Source organism: Triticum aestivum, chromosome 3A, assembly GCF_018294505.1.
Source record: "Triticum aestivum cultivar Chinese Spring chromosome 3A, IWGSC CS RefSeq v2.1, whole genome shotgun sequence".
In the NCBI taxonomy this organism is placed as follows: Eukaryota; Viridiplantae; Streptophyta; class Magnoliopsida; order Poales; family Poaceae; genus Triticum; species Triticum aestivum.
In genome coordinates, this window is record NC_057800.1 from 745,080,132 (window position 1) to 745,101,192 (window position 21,061).

General features: G+C 46.7%; 1 pseudogene; it reads left to right on the forward strand.

Annotated features, from left to right (window-relative positions):
• The first annotated feature begins 13,158 nt into the window (after positions 1-13,158).
• Positions 13,159-20,757, forward strand: LOC123059677 (anthocyanidin 5,3-O-glucosyltransferase-like; annotated as a pseudogene).
• Positions 20,758-21,061: the final 304 nt, after the last annotated feature.

The window sequence follows — 21,061 nt, forward strand, 5'->3', positions numbered from 1 at the left end:
GTTATATTATGAGTTTATGAGTTTTGATGTACCAAAGTTAGTTCGGAGTCCCGGATGTGATCACGGACATAACGAGGAGTCTCGAAATGGTCGAGACATAAAGATTGATATATTGGACGGCTATATTCGGACACCGGAAGTGTTCCAGGTGATTTCGGAGAAAACCGGAGAGCCGGGGGGTTACCGGAACCCTACCGGGAGAAGTAATGGGCCATATGGGCCTTAGTGGAGAGAGAGAAGGGCAGCCAGGGTGGGCGCGCACCTCCTCCCCCTGGTCCGAATTGGACTAGGAGAGGGGGGGCGGCGCCCCCCTTTCCTTCTCCCTCCCCACTTCCTTCCCCCTCCTAGTAGGAGTCCTACGAGTCCTACTCCTACTAGGAGGAGGACTCCTCCTTGGCGCGCCATAGGGCCGGCCGGCCTCCTCCCCTTGCTCCTTTATATACGGGGGCAGGGGGCACCCCCAGACACACAAATTGATCCACGTGATCGTATTCTTAGCCGTGTGCGGTGCCCCCTTCCACCATAATCCTCGATAATATTGTAGTGGTACTTAGGCGAAGCCCTGCTACGGTAGTACATCAAGATCGTCACCACGTCGTCGTGCTGACGGAACTCTTCCCCGACACTTTGTTGAATCGGAGTCCGGGGATCGTTATCGAGCTGAACGTGTGCTAAAACTCGGAGGTGCCATAGTTTCGGTGCTTGATCGGTTGGGCCGTGAAGACGTACGACTACATCAACTGCGTTGTGCTAACGCTTCCGCTGTCGGTCTACAAGGATATGTAGATCACACTCTCCCCTCTCGTTGCTATGCATCACCATGATCTTGCGTGTGCGTAGGATTTTTTTTGAAATTACTACGTACCCAACATCATGAGCTAGGTCTATGCGTAGATTCTATGCACGAGTAGAACAAAAAGTAGTTGTGGGTGATGATTTGTTCAATTTGCTTGCCATTACTAGTCTTATCTTGATTGGCGGCATTGTGGGATGAAGCGGCCCGGACCGACCTTACACGTACACTTACGTGAGACAGGTTCCACCGACTGACATGCACTTGATGCATAAGGTGGCTAGCGGGTGTCTGTCTCTCCCACTTTAGTCGGATCGGATTCGATGAAGAGGGTCCTTATGAAGGTTAAATAGCAATTGGCATATCACCGTTGTGGCTTTTGAGTAGGTAAGAAACGTTCTTGCTAGAAATCCATAGCAGCCACGGAAAACATGCAACAACAATTAGAGGACGTCTAACTTGTTTTTGCAGGGTATGCTATGTGATGTGATATGGCCATAAGGATGTGATGAATTATATATATGTGATGTATGAGATTGATCATGTTCTTGTAATAGGAATCACGACTTGCATGTCGATGAGTATAACAACCGGCAGGAGCCATAAGAGTTGTCTTAATTTATTGTATGACCTGCGTGTCAATGAAAAACACCATGTAATTATTTTACTTTATTGCTAACCGTTAGCCATAGTAGTAGAAGTAATAGATGATGATACAACTTCATGAAGACACGATGATGGTGATCATGATGATGGAGATCATGGTGTCATGCCGGTGACGAAGGTGATCATGCCGCGCCTTGAAGATGGAGATCAAAAGGCGCAAGATGATATTGGCCATATCATGTCACTTTATGATTTGCATATGATGTTTATCATGTTTACATCTTATTTTCTTAGAACGATGGTAGCATAAATAAGATGATCCCTCGCTAAAATTTCAAGAAAGTGTTCCCGCTAACTGTGCACCGTTGCGAAGGTTCGTTGTTTCGAAGCACCACGTGATGATCGGGTGTGATAGATTCTAACGTTCGCATACAAAGGGTGTAAGCCAGATTTACACATGCGAAACACTTAGGTTGACTTGACGAGCCTAGCATGTACAGGCATGGCCTCGGAACACAAGAGACCGAAAGGTCGAACATGAGTCGTATAGTAGATACGATCAACATGAAGATGTTCACCGATGATGACTAGTCTGTCTCACGTGATGATCGGACACGGCCTAGTTGACTCGGATCATGTATCACTTAGATGACTAGAGGGATGTCTATCTAAGTGGGAGTTCGTTAAATAATCAGATGAACTTAATTATCATGAACATAGTCAAAAGGTCTTTGCAAATTATGTCGTAGCTTATGCTTTAGTTCTACTGTTTTAGATATGTTCCTAGAGAAAATTTAGTTGAAAGTTGATAGTAGCAATTATGCGGACTGGGTCCGTAAACTGAGGATTGTCCTCATTGCTGCGCAGAAGGATTATGTCCTTAATGCACCGCTCAGTGAGCTGAACCTCGAGCGTCGGTTGTGGATGTTGCGAACATCTGACATACACGTTTTGATGACTATGTGATAGTTCAGTGCGTAATGTTAAACGGTTTAGAATTGAGGCGCCGAAGACATTTTTTGAAATGTCGCAGAACATATGAGATGTTTCGAGAACTGAAATTGGGATTTCAGGCTCGTGCCCATGTCAAGAGGTATGAGACCTCCGAAAAGTTTCTTAGCCTGCAAACTAAGGGAGAAAAGTTCAATCATTGAGCATGTGCTCAGATTGTGTGAGTACTACAGTCGCTTGAATCAAGTGGGAGTAAATCTTCCAAATGAGATAGTGATGGTTCTCCAAAGTCACTGCCACCAAGCTACTAGAGCTTCATGATGAACTATAACATATCAGGGATAGATATGATGATCCTTGAGCTATTCGTGATGTTTGACACCGCAAAAGTAGAAATCAAGTAGGAGCATCAATTGTTGATGGTTAGTAAAACCACTAGTTTCAAGAAGGGCAAGGGCAAGAAGGGATACTTCATGAAACGGCAAATCAGTTGCTGCTCTGGTTAAGAAGCCCAAGGTTGAACCCAAACCCGAGAATAAGTGCTTCTGTAATAAGGGGAACAGTCACTGAAGCAGAACTACCCTAGATACTTGGTAGATGAGAAGGCAGGCAAGGTAGACAGAAGTATATTGGATATACATTATATTAATGTGTACTTTACTAGTATTCCTAGTAGCACCAGGGTATTAGATACCGGTTCGGTTGCTAAGTGTTAGTAACTCGAAATAAAAGGCTACGGAATAAACGGAGACTAGCTAAAGGTGAGATGACGATATGTGTTGGAAGTGTTTCCAAGGTTGATGTAATCAAACATCGTACGCTCCCTCTACCATCGGGATTGGTATTAAACCTAAATAATTGTTATTTGGTGTTTGCGTTGAGCATAGACATGATTGGATTATGTTTATCGCAATACGATTATTCATTTAAGGAGAATAATGGTTACTCTGTTTATTTGAATAATACCTTCAATGGTCTTGCACCTAGAATGAATGGTTTATTGAATCTCGATCGTAGTGATACACATGTTCATGCCAAAAGATATAAGATAGTAATGATAGTACCACATACTTGTGGCACTACAATTTGAGTCATATTGGTATAAAACGCATGAAGAAGCTCCATGTTGATGGATCTTTGGACTCACTCGTTTTTTGAAAAGATTGAGACATGCGAACCATGTCTATTGGTATATATGCATGAAGAAACACCATACAGATGGATCGTTTGGACTCACTTGATTTTGAATCACTTGAGACATGCAAATCATACCACATGGGCAAGATGACTTAAAGGCCTCGTTTTCAGTAAGATGGAACAAGAAAGCAACTTGTTGGAAGTAATACATTTTGATGTGTGCAGTCCAATGAGTGCTGAGGCACGCAGTGGATATCGTTATGTTCTTACTTCACAGATGATTTGAGTAGATGCTAAGTGTATTTCCACAAGTCTGAATTATTGAAAGGTTCAAGTAATTTCAGAGTGAAGTTGAAAATCATCGTGACAAGAGGATAAAATGTCTATGATATGATCATAGAGATGAATATCTGAGTTACGAGTTTGGCACACAATTAAGACATTGTGGAAATTGTTTCACGACTAATACCGCCTGGAACACCATAGTGTGATGGTGTGTCCGAACATCATAGCTGCACCCTATTGGATGTGGTGCATACCATGATGTCTCTTATCGAATTACCACTATCGTCTATGGGTTAGGCATTAGAGACAACCGCATTCACTTTATATAGGGCACCACGCAATTCCATTGAGACGACACCGTATGAACTATGGTTTAGAGAAACCTAAGCCGTCGTTTCATGAAAGTTTGGGGCTGCGACACTTATGTGAAAAAGTTTCAGGCTGATAAGCTCCAACCCAAAGCGGTAAATGCATCTTAATAGAATACCCAAAACAGTTGGCTATACCTCCTATTTCAGATCCGGAAGCAAAAGTGATTGTTTCTAGAAACGGGTCCTTTCTCGAGGAAAAGTTTCTCTCGAAAGAATTGAGTGGGAGGATGGTGGAGACTTGATGAGGTTATTGAACCGTCACTTCAACTAGTGTGTAGCAGGGCACATGGAGTTGTTCCTGTGGCACCTACACCAATTGAAGTGGAAGCTTATGATAGTGATCATGAAACTACGGATCAAGTCACTACCAAACCTCGTAGGACGACAAGGATGCGTACCACTTCAGAGTGGTACGTAATCCTGTCTTGGAAGTCATGTTGCTAGACAACAATGAACCTATGAACTATGGAGAAGCGATGGTGGGCCCGGATTCCGACGAATGGCTCGAGGCCATAAAATCCGAGAGAGGATCCATGTATAAAAACAAAGTATAGACTTTGGAAGAACTACTTGATGGTCGTAAGGCTGTTGGGTGCAGATGGATTTTAAAAGGAAGACGAACAATGATGGCAAGTGTCACCATTAAGAAAGCTCGACTTGTCGTTAAGATGTTTTCCGACAAGTTCAAGGAGTTGACTACGATGAGACTTTCTCACTCGTAGCGATGCTAAGAGTCTGTTGGAATTATATTAGCAGCTACTGCATTATTTATGAAATCTTGCAGATAGGATGTCAAAACATTGTTTCCTCGACGATTTTCTTGAGGAAAGGTTGTATGTGATACAACCAGAAGGTTTTGTCAATCCTGAAAGATGCTACAAGTATGCAAAGCTCCAGCAATCCTTCTAAGGACTGGAGTAAGCATCTCGGAGTTGGAATGTACTCTTTGATGAGATGATAAAAGATTTTGGGTTTATACAAAGTTTATGAGAAACTTGTATTTCCAAAGAAGTGAGTGGGAGCACTATATAATTTTTGATGAGTATATGTTGTTAACATATTGTTGATCAGAAATGATGTAGAATTTCTGGAAAGCATACAGGGTTATTTGAAAAGTGTTTTTCAATGGAAAACCTGGATTAACCTACTTGAACATTGAGCATCAAGATCTATAAGGATAGATCAAAAATGCTTAATAGTACTTTCAAATGAATACATACCGTGACAAGATTTTGAAGGAGTTCAAAATAGATCAGCAAAGAAGGAGTTCTTGGCTGTGTTACAAGGTGTGAGTATTGAGTAAGACTCAAGACCTGACCACGGCAGAAGAGAGAGAAAGGACAAAGGTCATCCCCTATGCTTTAGACGTAGGCTCTACGGTATGCTATACTGTGTACCGCACCTGAAGTGTGCCTTGCCATGAGTCAGTCAAGGGGTACAAGAGTGATCCAGGAATGGATCACATGACAGCGGTCAAACTTATCCTTAGTAACTAGTGGACTAAGGAATTTTCTCGATTATGGAGGTGGTAAAAGAGTCGTCGTAAAGGGTTACGTCGATGCAAACTTTGACACTAATCCAGATGACTCTGAGTAGTAAACTGGATTCATATAGTAGAGCAGTTATTTGGAATAGCTCCAAGTAGCGCGTGGTAGCTGCATATACAAGATGACATAGAGATTTGTAAAGCACACACGGATCTGAAAGGTTCATACCCGTTGGCTAATAACCTCTCTCACAAGCGAGATATGATCAAACCCCATGGGTGTTGGATTCATTACAATCACATAGTGATGTGAACTAGATTATGGACTCTAGTGCAAGTGGGAGACCGTTGGAAATATGCCCTAGAGGCAATAATAAAATGGTAATTATTGTATTTCCTCGTTCATGATAATTGTCTATTGTTCATGCTATAATTGTATTAACTAGAAACCGTAATACATGTGTGAATACATAGACCACAACATGTCCCTAGTGAGCCTCTAGTTGACTAGCTCGTTGATCAATAGATGGTTATGGTTTCCTGACCATGGACATTCGATGCCATTGATAACGGGATCACATCATTAGGAGAATGATGTGATGGACAAGACCCAATCCTAAGCATAACACAAGATCGTGTAGTTCGTTTGCTAGAGCTTTTCTAATGTCAAGTATCATTTCCTTAGACCATGAGATTGTGCAACTCCCGGATACCGTAGGAGTGCTTTGGTTGTATCAAACGTCACAACGTAACTAGGTGACTATAAAGGTGCACTACAGGTATCTCCTAAAGTGTTTGTTGGGTTGGCATGAATCGAGACTGGGATTTGTCACTCCGTATGACAGAGAGGTATCTCTGGGCCCACTCGGTAATGCATCATCATAATGAGCTCAATGTGACTAAGCAGTTAGTCACGGGATCATGCGTTACAGAACGAGTAAAGTGACTTGCCGGTAACGAGATTGAACGAGGTATTGGGATACCGACGATCGAATCTCGATCAAGTAACATACCGATTGACAAAGGGAATTGAATACGGGATTGATCAAATCCCCGACATCGTGGTTCATCCGATGAGATCATCGTGGAACATGTGGGAGCCAATATGGGTATCCAGATCCCGCTATTGGTTATTGGCCGGAGAGGTGTCTCGGTCATGTCTGCATGGTTCCCGAACCCGTAGGGTCTACACACTTAAGGTTCGGTGACGCTAGAGTTGTTATGGAAAATAGTATGTGGTTACCGAAGGTAGTTCGGAGTCCCGGATGAGATCCCGGATGTAACGAGGAGTTCCGGAATGGTCCGACGGTGAAGATTGATATATTGGACGAAGGGTATTGGAGTCCGGAAGTGTTCTGGGGGGTACCAGGCTATGGCCAGCATGACCGAAAGGTGTTTCGGGAGCCCCCGCAAGTGTTGGAGGGCCTCATGGGCCAAAGGGGTAGGGGCAAACCAGCCCTCCAAGGGGTGGTGCGCCCCCACACCCTTTATCACGTTGCTTGGGGAGGTGGGGTGCCTCCACCTGTCTTGGGAGGCAATCCTCCACCTGCTTGGCTTCGGGGGCAAGTCTCCCTAGGATTTTCCCTAGGGAGATCCAATCTGCTTGGCCGCCGCCCACTAGGGGAAACCCTAGGGCGCCTCCACCCTCTCCCCTTGCCCCTATATATAATGGATGGGTGGGAGGGAAGCCGCACCCCTTCCCTGGCACAGCCCCTCCCTCCTCCAACTCCTCCTCCGTAGTGCTTAGTGAAGCTCTGCCGGAGAACCACGAGCTCCATCACCACCATGCCGTCGTGCTGCTGGAGTTTTCCCTCAACTTCTCCTCTCCCCTTGCTGGATCAAGAAGGAGGAGACGTCCCCGGCCTATACGTGTGTTGAACGTGGAGGCGCCGTCTGTTCGGCGCTAGATCGGATCTTCCGCGATTTGAATCGCCGTGAGTACGACTCCATCAACCGCGTTCTTGTAATGCTTCCGCTTAGCGATCTTCAAGGGTACGAAGATGCACTCCCTCTCTCTCGTTGCTAGCATCTCCTAGATTGATCTTGGTGACACGTAGCAAATTTTTTAATTATTGCTATGTTCCCCAACAAGGGCGACCGTCGGATTCAGATCGACGGCCACGGTTCAAACCCTAGCGCCAGACTGGGCCGAAGGGCCGAAAGTGGGAGCCGACTGGGCCAAGGCCGCAACTTAGCCGTGGGCGCTAGGCTGTGCTGCCGCTATTTTTTTGTCTTTTCAAAGAATAGATAAATTTCAGAAAAGAAATGTTCGTGAATTTTTATAAAGAAAATTAAAAAAGTTCATGATTTTTTTTATTCGGTCAAAGAGAAGTTCCTGTAAAGAGTAAAAAGTTCATGAATTTTTTATTCATGTTTTTTCCACTGCGTAAATAATTCATATTGCTCTTTTAGAAAGAAAAATAAAAGTTTACATAGAAATAAGTTTTTAAGAGCATGTTAAAAGTAATTATTAAAATGAATATGATTATGTTATTTTTATGACCAACATTGTTAATAACATGATAATGTTTTATTATTGGAATTTAAGGTGCATTTATTTCTAATATGTTGCCCAACGGTAATATAGATTTAATTGCATAGACAATTGTATGTTCAATTTGACCAACGTTAGATTAATCTTATACTAATTTCACTTAAATTGTGATTTCAGGAGGCTTCCACTTGATGAGTTGCCTTAAAAGATGTTTCGATACTCAGATGTGACAACTACATTGAGTGGAGGAAGAAAGTAGAACTGGCATTTGTCTTTGCTGAGCTAGACTGGGTAGTGAACACTCCACAGGCGGTCAGACCTACAGAGCCAGTAAGAGGGGCCACTGATGATGATGCTGCGTGGGATAAAAAGAGGGAGGATTATGCTCCTTTGGAGATGTTATACTCCATAGAAAACCAAAAGTGGGTCAATTCAAACAAAAAGTGCATGGCATTTATAAAGAATACAATTGAGAACACCATTGTGGGGCTCAATTGCAGAGTGCACTACCGCTGGGGAGTTGCTGGCAAAGATAAAGAGTCATTTCAATGGCTCTTCAAAGATATATGCCACACAGGTTTTAAAACAACTGGTGACAGAAAACTACACAGGTGGTAGTCATGGAATAAGAGAGCACATCCTTAAGATGAGCAATATGGCAGCAAAGCTCAAGCCCATGGATGCGGATCTAGAGATCAAACAGAAGCTCCTGGTCCACCTGGTCATGGCTTCACTAGCAAAGGAGTTTGAAACTTTTGTTGTAAAGTACAATATGCCACCTGGCACATGGGACATTGAAAATACAATAGCAATGTGTGCCCAAGAGGGCAGACTCAAAGCCTCACATGGTGGTTCACTCAACTATGTGAAGGATCACAAGAAAAAGAATTACAATCAAAACAGCAAAAGTTCCCCTTCAAAGCCACAAGAAAAAGCTCCCTATCAGCATCAGCGTCACCAATAGCCTTTCCCAGTGGACAAAGACACTTGTCTCCACTGTAAGAAGACCGGACATTACAAGAAAGACTGCCCTAATTTGCTGAAGTCAATCATGGCAAAAAGAGGGAAAAATATAGTTTCCTTTGTAAATGAATCCTTGTATACACAGTTTTCAAAATCCACTTGGTGGATTGACTCAACAGCAACTGTTCATGTTGCAAATTCTTTACAGGGATTCCATTCGACGCGCACTACGCAAAGAAGCGAAAGACGCATTGATGTGGCAAACGGAGTTGAAGCAGAAGTTGAAGTTGTCAGTGACATCTCCTTGGAGTTAGTTGATGGATTCAATCTTCTACTTAAAGATGTTTTATTTGTTCCATCATGTCATAGAAACTTAATTAGTGTTTCTTGTTTGCACAAAGATAATTATGAATGTTATTTTGGACAGGGCAAGTGTGCCATATGGTTAAAAAATGCTTATGTGGGTGATGCTTTACTACACGATGAGCTTTATTTGTTATCACTTCGTGAAAAAGTTTATTCTGTATGCAATGTGAAAGAACATGTTTCCGCGTCGAATAAAGAACAAAATAAAAGAAAGATAACATTCGACTCATGGAAATTATGGCACTATCGCTTGGGCCATATTTCCAAGGGGAGAATACAAAGATTAGTCAAAAGTGAAATTCTTCCTCCGTTAGAATTCTCATACTTAGAACAATGCATAGATTGCATTAAAGGAAAATATAAAACAAACAAAAAAGGTGCAATCCATAGCATAGGCACACTAGAAATCATTCACACCGACATTTGTGGACCATTTCCGGTGAAAAGTGTGGATGGATATGACTCGTTCATAACATTCGCAGATGATTACTCTCGCTATGGATATATTTAATCAATCAAAGAAAGATATGAAGCATTGGATAAATTTAAAATATTCAAAGCTGAAGTTGAAAATCAGCATGATAAAAGAATAAAGATAGTAAGATCCGACCATGGGGGAGAGTACTACGGTCGGCACACCCATATGGCCAAGTCCCTAGACCTTTTGCAAAGTTCTTGCAGGAGACTGGCATAGTAGCCTAGTATTCAATGCTGGGTGAGCCTCAACAAAATGGAGTAGCTGAAAGGCGCAATCGTACACTTATGGATCTGGTGTGTAGCATGATGAGTTACTCCACCTTGCCATTGGAATTATGGATGGAGGCTCTTGAAACCGCCATTCACATTCCCAACAGATTACCAAGCAAGTTAGTGCCCAAAACACCGTGCGAGCTATGGACGGGAAGAGTGCCCTCCCTACAACACTTCAGGGTGTGGGGATGCCCTGCTGAGGCCAAAATGTTTAATCTAAACATTGCAAAGTTAGATCCCAAAACAGTGAGTTGCCACTTCATTGCCTATCTAGACAGATCAAAGGGTTTTCGTTTCTACTGTCTAGACAGATATACAAAGTTTATAGAAACAGGACACACAGTCTTCTTAGAGGACGAAATGATGAGGGGGAGCTTGGTAGCTCGGAAAATTGATCTTGAGGAGAAGAGGGTGCATGCACCTAATCCAATGATTCAGGAGCCATTTTTCTCACTACCAGTTGCAACACCACCCATGACAGCTATGGTGGCAGACCCGAAACCTATCCGTCAGGAGCCGACTGAACCCGTTGTTGAGCATGAAAGGGAGATGTAGCAGCAAATTATAGAAGAAGTGCCAGAAACAAAGGCCCTTAGAAGGTCTACAAGACACAAAAAGTCAGCTATTTCTACTGATTATAAAGTTCATAACACGGAAATGGTTCATACAGAAAAAGATCCCACCTCATATGAAGAAGCCATGAGAAGCCCTCATTCATCAAAGTGGATGAAGGCAATGGAAGACGAGATGAAATCGATGAGTTCCAAAGATGTTTGGGCCTTAAAGAAAATTCCTAAAGGAGCCAAAACAGTAGGCTGCCAATGGGTCTACAAAACTAAGTATGACTCCAAAGGGAATGTAGAAAAGTATAAAGCAAGACTTGTGGCAAAAGGATTTACACAAAGAGAAGGGATAGATTACAATGAGACATTTTCTCCAGTCTCATGTAAGGATTCCTTCATAATCATAATGGCATTAGTTGCTCATTTTGATTTAGAGTTACATCAAATGGATGTAAAGACGACATTTCTGAACGTGGATTTGAAAGAAAATGTCTACATGAAACAACCCAAGGGTTTTATCATGGAAGGCAAGGACAATATGGGATGCCACCTGAAGAAATCCATTTATGGATTAAAGCAAGCCTCTAGACACTGGTATTTAAAGTTTAATCAAATGATTAAAAGTTTTGGATTTAAAGAAAATATTGAGGATAACTGTATTTATGCAAATTTTAAAAATGGGAAATATATTTTCCTAATCTTGTATGTGGATGATATCCTGCTTGCTAGCAGTGATGTTAGTCTACTACAAGAAACAAAGAAGTTCTTATCCTCAAATTTTGACATAACAGATCTTGATGAAGCATCATATGTTTTGGGCATAGAAATTCACCGAGATAGGAACAATGGAATCTTAAGACTATCGCAGAAAGCATATTTAGAAAAAGTTCTTAAAAAGTATAATATGCATGTGACTAAAGCTACACCTGCTCCTATAGTCAAGGGCGATAGTTTTGGGAAATTCCAATGTCCCAAGAACCAGTACGAGATCGACCAAATGAAAGTAGTACCATATGCTTCGGCTGTTGGCAGCTTACAATATGCATAAGTGTGCACTCGCCCTGACTTAGCTTTTATAACTGGGGTACTCGGTAGATATCAAGAGAATCCAGGCATAGAGCACTGAAAGATGATAAAGAAAGCATTGCGTTATGCGCAAGGCACGAAGGACTACATGCTAATATACAGGATAAGTGATTTCCTAGAGATAAAAGGGTATTCAGACGTAGATTTTGCGAGGGACGGAGATGATAGAAAATCCACGTCAGGATACGTATTCACCCTCGCTGGGGGGGCTATTTCGTGGAAAAGCTCCAATCAGATCGTTGGCTCGATGGAAATGTGCCGGGGCTCCTTGCTCCGGATGTCTTCGAGCTCTGCTCCCGCAAAAACGTCTCTGTCCATGATGCAGTCTCCAACAACAAATGGATGCTGGGCCTCCATCGGATTTCCGAGATTACGCAACTCCGACAGTTTGCTGACCTCTGGACTCGGGTGCAACAGGTAACCCTGGATCCACTAGCTTCTGACTCCATCTCCTAGGTCTGGAACAGCTCCAAGTCCTACTCCGCGTCCTCGGCGTACCAGTGTCAGTTCCTTGGCTCTGTCTCTCCATTTCAGTTTGATAAGTTGTGGGCAATAAAGGTGGAAGCCAAGTGCAAAATTTTCATGTGGCTTTGGCTACGGGCCGTACCCTCACAGCAAATAACCTGGCTGTCCGTGGAATACCTCATGATGACATATGCAGCCTTTGTGACCAGGAGGATGAGACGCCCACCACGACCTTGCTTGCCCGTTTCCTCGTACAATATGGACTATGATGGGGAATGACCTTGGCATGCCCATTCTTACAACTAACGCTCAGATTGCTGTATCTATTAAGCATTGGTGGGATGACTTGACTTCGTGTCTTCAAGGAACGGCCAAGAAGGCGGCCATCTACACTACTTAGAACATCTGGAAGGAATGGAACATGCGTGTGTTCGAGCACCATTTGCTTGCTATCCTCCATCTCATCAAGCAAGAGTGCAAGACATATCTCTTCCTTCAATCTCTGCTCGTTGGCTTTCTGATGTAGAGAACTCACCAGAACTATTTTCTGCTCGTTGGAACCTGTGCAGGACTGATCCTTTTATTTTCTTGGTGCGGGTCACCCCAACCCCACACTGTGTACCGTAACATTTGTATTTTATTTCTCCTTCTTATTATATTAAGGCAGCCCAACTGCCGGTTCCTTAAAAAAAAAGAATTTCCACGTTCCTCTATATAGTATAACCGGATATCTTCTACCTCGCCAGTGCCAGTGCCAGTGTCACCTCCAAAACATTTCTGAAGTCAAGAAGAAGCAGACTGCGGTGCTGTACCGTGGCGCCGTCGTCGGTCATGTTGGCCCCATGACAGAGCTCACCAACGTCTTTCTGAAGAATGGCTACGACGTCACCGTGGTGCTCGTCAAGACGCCCTTTAAGTTGCCAGTCTCCGGCGCAACCGCCATCGAGCCCATTGCTTCCTCCAATCCGTCCATCTCCTTCCATGTCCTCCGGAAAGCACCCTTTCTTACTCATTCTCCAGCTCTTGCCTGATTATAATGAGCAGTTCGAAGCATTCCTCCGAGCCGTCGACCGGAAAAGCTTGCACTCTGTTGTCCTCGACATGTTCTACATTGATGCCACCGACATTTGCATGAATCTCAGCGTCCTGGTCTACACGTTCTTTGCAGGGAGCGCCTCGTGCCTGTCAGCCCTAACCTAGCTCCCGACACTGATTGCCGGCAGGCAGACGGGCTTGAAGGAACTCGGGGACACACCACTCAATTTCGTCGGTGTTCCGCCGATGCCAGTGTCTCACCTCATCAAGGAACTGCTGGAGCACACCGAAGATGAGATGTGCAAGGCCATGATGAACATTTGGAAGCGCAACACAGAGACCATGGGCGTCCTGATGAACACGTTCGAGTTGTTGATGAGTCGTGCGGTGTAGTCTCCTAGGGGCCCACTCTGCGATCCGGAAAGGATCCTGCTTCTGATCTACTGCGTTGGTCCGTTGGTCAGCAAGGGCACCAAGGATGAAGACAAAGCAGAGAGGAATGAATGCCTCGAGTGGCTCGATGCACATCCCGACCGCATCATTGTGTTCCTCTGTTTCGGGAGCAAGGGCGCACTCTCGGCGGAGCAGCTCAAGAAGATATCCATTGTCTTGGAGACAGTGGCGTAGCCAGGATTTTATGTCAGGGTGGTCCAATTGGCACAAAAAAAATTGACACCACAAATTTATCAAACCAACATATGCACACAGAATATATCCAAAGCACATATCAATAAGGTCTTTCAAAGCATATTAAAATTCATGTTAAAACCTTACATTCGTGTAAATATAACACACCTTATTTGTCGGATCCATATAAAAAAAGGGATGCAATGTCTCCTGTCCTCTTCATTTTTGCAATAGTTCTACAAAAAAGTTAATACATTAACTCAGTTGGAAGAAAGCCCATGATTCAATCGGTTCAATTGACAAATTATCAATTGCAAAAAACTTTAAAGCTTGCACTCCCAACAAATCGTTCAAATCTTTGTAGCAAAACTGCAAAAGGAAATTGTGCTTTGAATTAGAGAAGAACAAAAATCTTACTCTGGATTGAAGTAGAAAAGACGCGCTGCGCGGGCTGTACGGCCTGTACCTATGCGTGCGTGCGCGTGTCCTTCGTCGGCCGCCAAGATGCGCATCCTTCGCCGGCCGCCTGTCCGTCGCCGTCGGCCGGTCCCTGCCGGAGTGCCGGCCTTGCGCTAGGCGATGGTGCTAGGGTTTTAGTCTTTCAGACTTCCAGGGACCAGAGGAAAAGGAGACGACGGGGAATTAGGAATTAGGAACGATCAGCGTACATATACACGTACATGGGCTGAGACCTGAATTGGGCCTGGATATGTTTCTTTTTTTCCAGAGAAGTACTAAACTAATGGGCCAAATTCCAGGGTGGTCCATGGACCACCCTGGCCACCCTACAACTACGCCACTGCTTGGAGAGGTCAAGGCAGCGGTTCCTATGGTCCGCGCGCATGCCTGCGGGAAGTGATGACCCAGAGAAATACTTGGAAGTGCACCCCGAGCCGGAACTTGTCGTACTCCTGCCTCAAGGTTTCTTAGAGCGGACCAAGGCAGGGGCGGATCCAGCCCAGCCCAGCGCCCCGGGCCCCCTTTGTATACTGTAGCAGTTGCTACGGTATTTTCCCTACAGCCCACAAAGAAAATGGGCCTCACGCCCCGGGTCTGGGCCCCCCGGCCTAGGGCCTAGATCTGCCACTGGACCAAGGGCAGGGGCCTGGTCGTCAAGTCGTGGGTGCTGCAGATGAACGTGCTCGGCCATCGGGCCACTGGCGCGTTCGTGACGCATTGCAGATGGAACTCGTTGCTGGAGGCCATTGTGGTTGGGATGCCCATGTTGTGTCTGTCGCTGGATACTGAGCAGAAGATGAACAAGTTGTCTATGACAGAGGACATAGGCGCCGCTCTGGAGCTGGAGGGATACACGAAAGGTTTTGTCAAAGCAGGTGTTAGACTGTATTTACATGTGTATATTGTAACGTTGTATATCACCTCATTATATATATATGTGATAGGCCACCCCTAGAGGGTTGTGCCGGTTCCCCCCAAAGCCTATTGTCTTACATGGTATCACGCTAGGTTACGTCCGCTTCCGCCTAAAAACCCTAAACCGCCGCCGCCACCGCCGCCGCCGCCGCGCCCGCCGCCGCCGTCGCCCGACTGCTATGACGTCCGCCGCTGCGTCCGGCTCCACCGCCACCGGTTTTCTGCCGGCCTCCCTCGCGGCACTTCTCTCGAGGCCGCTGGATGCCGCCTCCCTTCAGGCGCCGATCGGGACACGGAGCGTCGGCTCCCTCTTCGCGCTCCCGCCGGCTGCTACTTCGCCCGGGCAGGCGCTTGTGGCCCACACCACCGCCGCCCCGTCAACCGCGGCTGTCGCGCCCTCGGCCACTGCGCCGCTGGTGGCGGAGGACGTCGCGCTGGCAGGCTTCGCGGCGTCAACCGCGGCCATCGCGCCCTCTGTCACCGCGCCGGCTGCCCCTCCGACTGTCTCCACGGTGTTCTCACCTCAGCCAGTCTCCTCGATGGGATCGCAGCCGCCGCCGCCGTTTCACTTCGGCCATCTCATCACCATCAAGTTGTCGTCGGACAATTACATCTTCTGGCGCGCGCAGGTTCTTCCGCTTCTTGGGAGTCACTACCTGCTTGGCTATGTCGACGGCTCTCTCCCTTGCCCTCCTGCGCTGGTTGACAGCGTGCATGGTCCGGTCTATAATCCGGCTCACCGTGTCTGGACAGGGCAGGATCAGGCGAACCTCTCCTCCATCCAGGGGTCGCTCTCTCCGGCCGTTGCTGGGCTTGTTGTCTTCGCCAAGACGTCCCACGAGGCATGGACTATTCTTGAGCGCTCGTTTGCGGCACAGTCGCAGGCTCGTGTATCTGGGCTCCGTCGCCAACTTGGGGAGTGTCAGAAGCTTGACTCCACCGCCACTGAGTTCTACAACAAAGTCAAGAGTCTCGCCGACACGCTGGCCTCCATTGGACAGCCCCTCACCGACTCCGAGTTCAACTCGTTTATTGTCAATGGTCTTGATGAGGAGTATGACGCCCTAGTCGAGATCATCAATGAGAGGGGCAACTCCACGCCCATGCCAGCACACGAGGTCTTTTCACGCCTCCTGCTTACTGAGCAACGAGTCGAGACGCGCCGATCCAGGGGCAACGGCGCCCTCTCGGCAAACGCCGCCACCAAGGGTGGTCGCTCCTCTGCTTCATCCAGGGCTCCTTCGGGGCAGTCACCACCACCCGCCTCGGCCCCTCCTCCTACTGCGACGCTACCAGGGGCTGGCGGTCCACGTGTGTGCCAGCTTTGTGGTCGCGATGGGCACTGGGCCTCGAAGTGTCACAAGCGCTTCCAGCGGGGTTTTCTTGGTCTTGGCAATGACGGGAAGGATACACGCAACTTTGCTCGTCAGGTCGCCATGGCTGATCGTCCGCCGCCGCAGAAGCCACAGGGACACACTCAGTCCTACTCCATTGATCCCCACTGGTACATGGACTCTGGGGCGACAGAGCACCTGACCAGTGAGATGGGGAAGCTTCACACTCGTGAACCCTACCATGGCTCCGACAAGATCCACACCGCCAATGGAGCAGGTATGCACATCTCTCATATTGGTCAAGCATCACTTCTCACTAGACATGCCAATAGGAGTCTTCAACTTCGCAATGTTCTTCGAGTTCCATCTGTGACACGTAATCTTCTTTCAGTTCCTAAACTCACTCGTGATAATAATGTGCTTTGTGAATTTCATCCTTTTGATCTTTTTATTAAGGATCGGGGCACGAGGGACATTCTTCTTAGTGGGCGGCTCTGCCAAGGTCTCTATCGTCTGGAGCATCCTGGCGTCGCTCGCGTCTTCAGTGGAGTTCGGGTATCTCCGTCACAGTGGCATGCTCGTCTTGGTCACCCGGCCACACCTATTGTCCGGCATGTTTTGCGTCGTCATGAGCTTCCTAGTGTGTCTAGTAATAAAGATGTAGCAGTGTGTGATGCTTGTCAGCAGGGGAAGAGTCATCAACTTCCTTTTTCGGAGTCCAGTCGTGAGGTGAAACATCCTTTAGAACTTGTGTTTTCAGATGTATGGGGTCCTGCTCAGACTTCTGTTAGTGGTCATAATTATTATATCAGTTTTGTTGATGCTTACAGCCGCTTTACCTGGCTTTATCTTATCAAACGTAAATCTGATGTGTTTGACATTTTTGTTCAGTTCCAAAAACATGTTGAACGCCTTCTCAAGCACAAAATTGTTCATGTTCAGTCGGACTGGGGTGGCGAGTATCGCAACCTCAACTCCTTCTTTCAGTCGCTTGGGATCACTCACCGTTTAGCATGTCCACATACACATCAGCAGAATGGTTCAGTAGAACGTAAGCATCGTCACATTGTTGAAGCTGGTCTGACTCTTTTGGCCCATGCATCTGTTCCGTTTCGTTTTTGGAGTGATGCTTTCACCACTGCATGTTTTCTCATCAATCGTACTCCCACTCGTGTTTTGAATATGAAGACTCCCATTGAAGTTCTCCTTAATGAACAACCGGACTACACCTTTCTCAAGGTGTTTGGGTGTGCTTGCTGGCCCCATCTCCGTCCATATAACAAGCGTAAGCTCGAGTTTCGTTCCAAGAAGTGTGTTTTTCTTGGTTATAGCTCTCTTCATAAAGGATACAAATGTCTTCATGTTCCCACTAATCGTGTCTACATCTCTCGGGATGTTGTGTTTGATGAGCATGTTTTTCCCTTTGCCAAACTCCCTGTGTCCACTACCGAGCCACCTGTCATGCATTCATCCTCTGTTGCTTCTGACCAATTTGATGATGTTGCATATTCTCCTCTATTGTTGCCTAACCATGGTGCAGGCACTGGTCGTGGGGCTCGTTTGGAGATTCTGGAAGCGCCATCTTCCTCTTCGTCGCCATCGCCTTCATCCTCGGCACCTTCTGTTGTGCATGAGGAGCACATGGCGCCCCTGCATGGCCTCGGTTTCCGTGCTCATGCACGGCCGATCGACGTCCTGGCCCGGTCGCCTCTGGCTTCTGGGCTGCCTTCGCCATCGTCGCGCCCTGCAACCCCGCCGACTGGGCCGGCCTCCTCGGTCCCCGTCTCGCCCAGGGCGTCGGGGCAGTCATCACCAGGCCTGGCCTCGCCCGCCCCTGCCTCGCCCAGGGTGTCTGGGCCCTTCTCACCAGGGCCGGCCTCGCCTGCTCTCGCCTCGCCAAGGCCGTCTGGGCCGGTGTCACCGGAGCTGGCCTCGCCCACCCTCGGTTCGCCCATGGCCTCTGAGCCCCTGTCGTCGGGCCAGTCTTCGCCATGCAGCCCGGAGTCGTCTGTCCCGAGCTCGCCTGAGGTGATTCCTGCATCTCCGGCGACCGTCACGTCTCCGTCACCTTCGCCTCCGCCGGCTCCTGCTGCTGCTCTACGTCCACATACGCGCAGTCGGAGTGGCATTTTTCAGCCTAAGCAACGTCACGATGGCACAGTTGCTTGGTTAGCGGCGTGCATGTCTGCTGCTCTCGCAGATCCATCCTCTGAGCCACGCACGTATCAAGCTGCTATGCGCATTCCTCATTGGAGAGAGGCCATGGAGCAGGAGTATCAAGCGCTTCTTCGCAATCAGACATGGACTCTTGTTCCTCCACAATCACGGGTAAATGTCATTGATTCCAAATGGGTTTTCAAAGTGAAGAGGCATTCTGATGGGTCCATTGAGCGCTATAAGGCTCGTCTGGTTGCTCGTGGTTTTCGACAGCGTTTTGGACTTGACTATGAAGACACCTTCAGTCCAGTGGTCAAGCCTACTACCATCAGACTTCTTCTCTCTCTGGCTGTTACTCGAGGTTGGTTTCTTCGTCAGCTTGATGTTCAAAATGCTTTTCTTCATGGTGTCTTGGCGGAGGAGGTTTACATGCGCCAGCCTCCGGGTTTCTCTGATCCGGATCGCCCTGATCATCTCTGTCGTCTGTCCAAGGCAATTTATGGTCTGAAGCAGGCTCCTCGTGCTTGGCATGCTCGTCTTGCAATGGCTCTTCGTGCTCATGGTTTTGCATCATCAACTGCTGACTCCTCATTGTTTCTTCTTCAAAGGCCTGAGGTTACTATGTACTTGTTGGTCTATGTAGATGATATCATTTTGGTCAGCTCCTCTCAGTCGGCTGCTACTGCGCTTGTTCGCTCACTTGGTGCTGATTTTGCGGTCAAGGACCTTGGGAAGCTTCATTACTTTCTTGGTGTGGAGGTTACTTCTCGTGCTGCTGGCCTTGTTATGACGCAGAAGAAGTACTCTCTGGATTTGTTGCAGCGAGCTGGGATGCTTAAGTGCAAACCGACGACTACACCCATGTCTACCACTGATAAGCTCAATGCTGTTGATGGTGTGCTTCTTTCTTCTTCTGATGCGACCGAGTACCGGAGTATTGTTGGTGGGCTCCAGTACTTGACGATCACGCGACCAGACATTTCCTATGCTGTTAACCGAGTCTGCCAGTATCTGCAGTCACCCCGTGACACTCATTGGTCTGCTGTTAAGCGGATTTTGCGCTATATTCGTTTCACGGTGGCTCATGGTTTGCATATTCGGCCGTCTGACTCTGGTTGTCTTTCAGCATATTCTGATGCAGACTGGGCTGGCAATCCGGATGACAGGCGATCCACGGGGGGTTATGCTGTCTTCTTTGGCTCTAACCTGATTGCCTGGAGTGCTCGGAAACAGGCTACTGTCTCGCGTAGCAGTACTGAGGCTGAGTATAAGGCTGTGGCCAATGCCACATCAGAGATTATCTGGGTACAGTCCTTGCTTCAGGAGTTAAGTATACCCCAATCACAGCTTCCTGTTCTTTGGTGTGATAACATCGGTGCTACATACCTTTCTGCAAATCCGGTATTCCATGCCCGAACGAAACACATTGAAGTTGACTATCACTTTGTGCGTGAACGTGTCTCTCAGAAGCAACTATAGATCAAGTTTATTTCTTCCAAGGATCAACTTGCTGACATCTTCACCAAGCCATTGTCTTTGCCACAGTTTGAGACTTGCAGGCGCAATCTTACCCTTCTAGATTCATTAGAAAGTGGCTAAGATTGAGGGAGGGTGTTAGACTGTATTTACATGTGTATATTGTAACGTTGTATATCACCTCATTATATATATGTGATAGGCCACCCCTAGAGGGTTGTGCCGGTTCCCCCCAAAGCCTATTGTCTTACAGCAGGCGAGGCGGAGGCCAAGGTGCGGCTGGTGATAGAGGGCGAGGAAGGGAGGCAGCTCAGGGCTCGGGTGGCTGCTCGCACAGAAGAGGCCGAGGCGGCCCTGCAGGAAGAGGGCTCATCGTGGGCGGCATTTTAGCAGTTTTTGTTGGATGTGGATAATCTTGGAAAGCAGCTCGGCGAATGACGCACTAGTATGTACATTTATGTTGCCAGCATGTTTTTGACTATATACTGCAAGGCAACAGCCTCACAGTTCTTTATTGCAGAAGAACCAGAGCAGTTACAAAGTTACAAATTACAAGGAAAAGAACAAAGGGATACTTACAAAGAGTAGTTAGGGGAGAGAAGCTATCCAGGAAATTAGACTATTCCTATATTTACATTTGATTCTATGAGCTAAAAGAGAAATGTCATGGATAAAATTCCTCCTCCAAGATCGAAAGGAAGGCAGCTCATTTCTGAAGATCTTCCCATTTCTTTGAGTCCAA